This window comes from Echiichthys vipera (assembly GCF_963691815.1).
Source record: "Echiichthys vipera genome assembly, chromosome: 10".
In the NCBI taxonomy this organism is placed as follows: Eukaryota; Metazoa; Chordata; class Actinopteri; order Perciformes; family Trachinidae; genus Echiichthys; species Echiichthys vipera.
The window spans coordinates 367,431-373,430 of record NC_139835.1 but is presented as its reverse complement, the minus strand read 5'-3'; positions in this window follow the sequence as shown (position 1 = coordinate 373,430).

The following is a 6,000-nucleotide window of genomic DNA, read 5'->3' as shown; positions in this document are numbered from 1 at the left end:
ATTATCTTCTCTGTTAAAGGAGCAACAGAGTCGAGTGTTGATGGTAGTGAGCCTGCAACACTGTCAAGAAGAAGAAGAAGAAGAAGAAGAAGAAGAATTCCTTTATTAGTCCCGCGAATGGGGAAATTCAATTTTCACTCTATTATTTTTCATTTTACACACACACAGGCCCGAAATACACACACATGCACAGACAGGACCTATATACATGCAACCAATGGAGAGATGTTAGAGCAAGGGGGCTGCCAGTGACCGGCGCCCCGAGCAGTTGGGGGTTCGGTGCCTTGCTCAGAGGTGCCAGGAGATGAACTGGCACCTCTCCAGCCACCAGTCCTCACTCCATTCATGGTCCACACAGGGACTCGAACCAGCAACCCTCCGGTTCCCAGCCCAGTCACCTAGGGACTGAATTTCAGAGAAACTGACGTTAGTACAGGACTATCAGATAAACATCTAGTGTACTGCAGAAACTTTTGCCCAGAGGTGAGTAGTCCTGTAATAACAATACAAAAGTTATAAAATAATGGTCTGATAAAATAGGATTCTGTGGAAAGTTAATTTCCACACCATAAGCCAAAACAAGTGTGTGATTAAAACAGTGAGAGGGTTTATGTACACTCTAACTAAAAACAATCAAATCTAATAGAGAGATAAACGCAGTACTAAGGTTATTATTATTAACATCCATGTGAATATTAAAATCTCCTACAATGATTTTTAAGGATTTTTAATGACTCTCCGGGAACCATCACCTTATCGTGGTGGAGAGGTTTGTGTGTCCCTGTGAACCTGAGGGCTGTGTTGTCTGGAGCCTAGTGCTCCTGGTAGGGTCTCCCATGGCAAAGTGGTCTCAGGCGAGGGGCCGGACTAAGAATGGTTCACAAAGACTCAATGGACAAACAACGAAGAGGAAGAGAGACCCTGCCCGGAGGAAGCCCGGGGCCCCCATCTGGAGCCAGGCCCAGAAGGAGGGCTCGCCGGCGAGCGCCTGGTGGCCGGGTTTGCCACGGAGCCCGGCCGGGCACAGCCCGAAAAAGTGACGTGGCACCTCCCTCCTCTCCATCCTGTGGGCCCACCACTCGCAGGAGGAACCACTTGGGTCGGGTGCGCTGCTGCACGGGTGGCAGTGAAGGTGAGGGGCCTCGACGGACCAGACACGGGCAGCAGAGGCTGGCTCTTGGGACGTGGAATGTCACCTCTCTGTCGGGGAAGGAGCCGGAGCTTGTGCGGGAGGTGGAGCGCTACCAGTTAGATCTGGTGGGGCTTACCTCCACACACAGTCTCGGTTCTGGAACCGTACTCCTGGATAGGGGTTGGACACTATTCTTCTCTGGAGTTGCCCAGGGTGTGAGGCGCCGGGCGGGTGTGGGGATACTCACAAACCCCCGGCTGAGCGCTGCAGTGTTGGAGTTCACCCCGGTGGACGAGAGGGTCGCCTCCTTACGCCTGCGGGTGGTAGGGGGGAAAACTCTGACTATTGTTTGTGCATACGCACCAAACAGCAGTTCAGAGTATGCGGCCTTCTTGGAGACCCTGAATGGAATCCTGCATGGGGCTCCGGTAGGGGACTCCATAGTTCTGCTGGGAGACTTCAACGCCCACGTGGGCAATGATGGAGACACCTGGAGAGGCGTGATTGGGAGGAATTGCCTCCCTGATCTAAATCCGAGTGGTCGTCAGTTATTAGACTTCTGTGCTAGTCACGGATTATCTATTACTAACACCATGTTCGAACATAAGGATGCTCATAAGTGTACGTGGTACCAGAGCACCCTAGGCCAAAGGTCGATGATCGATTTTGTGATCGTATCATCTGATCTGAGGCTGTATGTTTTGGACACTCGGGTGAAGAGAGGGGCAGAGCTGTCAACTGATCACCATCTGGTGATGAGTTGGATCAGAGGATGGGGGAAGATTCTGGACAGACCAGGTAAACCCAAACGAGTAGTGCGGGTGAACTGGGAACGTCTGGAGGAGGCCCCTGTCCGAGAGATCTTCAACTCACACCTCCTGCGGAGCTTTTCTGGCATCCCTGTGGAGGTTGGGGGCATTGAACCGGAGTGGGCAATGTTCAAAGCTTCCATTGCTGAAGCTGCAGCGATGAGCTGTGGCCTCAAGGTCACCGGTGGTCAGGGAAGCTGTCCGACTGAAGAAGGAGGCCTTCTGGGATATGCTATCCCAGAAGACTCCGGAGGCAGTTGCAAGGTACCGACAGGCCAGAAGGGCTGCAGCCTCTGCTGTGTCAGAGGCAAAGCAGCGGATGTGGGAGGAGTTCGGAGAAGCCATGGAGAAGGACTTTCGGGCGGCACCAAGGTGCTTCTGAAAAACCATTCGACATCTCAGGAGGGGGAAACGGGGAACCGTCCAAGCTGTTTACAGTAAAGATGGGACGCTGGTGACCTCAGCCGATGAGCTAATCGGGCGGTGGAAGGAGCACTTTGAGGAACTCCTTAATCCGACTAACACGCCCTCTTTTGTAGAGGCAGAGCTGGAGGCTGATGGGGAATCATTGTCAATATCCCTGGCGGAAGTCACTCAGGTAGTAAAACAACTCCACAGTGGCAAAGCCCCAGGGGTTGATGAGATTCGTCCAGAAATGCTGAAAGCTTTTGGTTCGGAGGGGCTGTCTTGGTTGACACGCCTCTTCAACATTGCATGGAAGTCTGGGACAGTGCCAAGGGAGTGGCAGACCGGGGTGGTGGTTCCTCTTTTTAAAAAGGGGGACCAGAGGGTGTGTGCCAATTACAGGGGTATCACACTACTCAGCCTCCCTGGTAAAGTCTACTCCAAGGTAGTGGAAAGGAGGGTTCGTCCTATAGTCGAACCTCAGATTAATGAGGAACAATGCGGATTCCGTCCTGGACGTGGAACAACGGACCAGCTATTCATTCTTGCAAGGATCCTGGAGGGGGCCTGGGAGTATGCTCATCCAGTCTACATGTGTTTTGTGGATCTGGAGAAGGCATATGACCGGGTTCCTCGGGAGATACTGTGGGAGGTGCTGCAGGAGTATGGAGTGAGGGGGTCACTTCTGTGGGCCATCCAATCTATGTACACCCAAAGCGAGAGCTAAGCCGGAAGGCAAAGCTCTCGATCTACCGGTCAATCTTCGTTCCTACCCTCACCTATGGTCATGAAAGCTGGGTCATGACCGAAAGAACGAGGTCGCGGGTACAAGCGGCCAAAATGGGTTTTCTCAGGAGGGTGGCTGGAGTCTCTCTTAGAGATAGGGTGAGGAGTTCAGCCATCCGTGAGGAACTCGAGGTAGAGCCGCTGCTCCTTAGCGTTGAAAGGAGCCAGTTGAGGTGGTTCGGGCATCTAGTAAGGATGCCCCCTGGGCGCCTCCCTAGGGAGATGTTCCAGGCACGTCCAGCTGGGAGGAGGCCTCGGGGAAGACCCAGGACTAGGTGGAGAGATTATATCTCTGCACTGGCCTGGGAACGCCTCGGGATCCCCCAGTCAGAGCTGGTTAATGTGGCCCGGGAAAGGGAAGTTTGGGGTCCTCTGCTAAAGCTGCTGCCCATGCGACCCGACCCAGGATAAGCGGATGAAGATTAGATGAGATGAGAGATCAGACAATGATCTTTTTAAATCAGATTTAAGGACTAAATTAGACAGAAACGCTGAGAATTCACATAGAAATTCAGAGTATGGACCAGGAGCATGGTACACTATAACAAATATAATTGACTGCATTGTTTTTTCCAGGTTGAATGTGAAAGACTTAGAACAAGACTTTCAAATGAATTATAATAGAGTTTAGGTTTAGGGTCGCCCCAGCAGCTGTGGAATTAGCGGCGACATGCTTTCACCTGAATCCCAAGGAAGCGAAGGTTAGAGCGTTGGCTTTGGTTTTCCAGGTTGTCAACCTTATCCAACCGGTAAGAGTTATCTTTCTCTACCTGTTTAACCCTGGTGACCAGCTCCGATATGTTGTCCCAATTTTCGCCAACTCGCTGCTCTAAGATGCCGACTTGTTCACCCAAAGTAGACGGAGCATGGTAGATAGACTTTTTTGAATAGGATCCCCTTTTCGAAGACATGCTTCCCTCCATAATGGCTGAAGTTTTCAGATCCATTGGCCACTGTTTGGCTCAAACAAAGTATGAATAGTTCGAATCATGAAGACTTTGACTTAGACTTCTCTTTATTGGTCCCTTTAGGATGACTCCCGCATGAAAATTGAGTTTCCAGCAGCTTACCAAAACACAAGGGAGGTCTAAAAAAATACAGTATAGGATAACCAATATACTCTTAGTCAAATATATATGAGGTAGATGTAAGAATACAGGTCAAATAAAATCCACAGAAAAAATGTAATCACATAAGTTTAATGTAGAGGAAATGTATAAGATCAAATAAAACATGTATTACTGTATATGACAGAAATGAGCAGTAAGATTGAATTATTGCACTGAAGTGGTGGATAAAGTCATTGCACAAAAAAGAAGAAGTGTCCAGGTATGTAAGCGTAGATTATTAATTTCACAGTGAGTGGCAACCACTCCTTCCCTTCTGTCCTCTTTATTTTTTCCTCCACCCGAGTGAGGAGTTGTAGAGGAGTTGGTCCTACACTTGGATAGGAGCAGCCTTCCACTGAACAGGCTCCTCTGGTTGCTGATGACGGTGTGCAGGGGGTGGCTGGCATTGTCTATGTTTGTCCAGTGTCCTCCTCTCTACCACCATCACCAGCGAGTCCAGTTTCATGCCGACCACAGAGCCGGCCCGTTTGATCAGTTTATCCAGTCTGGAGGTGTCCTTCTTGGATGTGCTGCCTCCCCAGCACACCACAGTGTAGAAGAGGACACTGGTGACCTGACAGCAGTTTACTGCAGATGTTGAAGGAAAGCAGTCTCCTCATGAAGTACAACCTGCTTTGTGTCTTTCTGTACAAGTGGCTGGTGTGTGTTGTCCAGTACAGTTTATTGTCCAGCCAAGTTGTATTTGTATGAATCCACAGCCTCCACCTCGGCTCCCTCTGGCAGGACTGGTTGCAGTCTTGGCCTGGACCTCCCAAAATCAATGACCAGCTCCTTGGTCTTGGAGTTGTTAAGCTGTAGGTGGTAAGTGTGGCACCAGAGAGCAGAGTCCCCCACCAGACTCCAATACTCCTCCTCTCTCTCACCCCTGATACATCCCACGATGGCTATGTCATCGGCGTACTTCTGTATGTGAATTCTTATATTATGTGTATGTGTATTCTTTTATTTACTAAGATATAGACATCTCTTTGTCTACTGTTGTAAGTGGCTGAGAAAGCTTGGTTGAATTGTTGGGATTTAAGAATAGGTGATTCAGAGTTAGCTACATGGCTTTCTTGTAATAAACATATATCTGCCTGTAATGTGACGAGCTGGTTTAAAATTCCTGTCCTCTTGGGTCGGGCACAAATACCGCACACATTCCATGTTACCAAGTTAAGTGTCTGTGTCATGTTAAGGTAGGTTGGATTCTGTTAGGATTGGTTCTATGAGCATTGCTGATATGTGTGTGTGTGTGTGTGTGTGTGTGTGTGTGTGTGTGTGTGTGTGTGTGCATACACAATGTAGAATATACAAAAACAGTATCATCAATACAATGATATGAGACAGAGTTGACATAGGTGAAATTTGATGACATACAGTAAAGGGGTAAGCAAAAAAAGAGAGAAAGAGAGAGAGAATGAGATTAATCAAGGATGAGCAAGAGAGACGAGGTTCGATTGAGGACAACTACAATTGGCATTTATAATAGAATAACATGTATTACAATAGAAATTAATAACGTGTCATACTGCAAATCACCAACAGGTGTCAGTGTTGGATCATTAAACAACAACGGCTTGGCGCAATAGGCAGGTCATGTAACCAAGTTAAACTGGGGCACATCCGCTGTGCCTTTTATCCGAAAATTCATGTTACACAAATGGAAAATATCCTTTACCCACATGTTGTTTACATTCTGTGTTTTACCTCGACACTCTGTTAGCACGTCATACGCTTTGTTGATCTGATTGGTTGA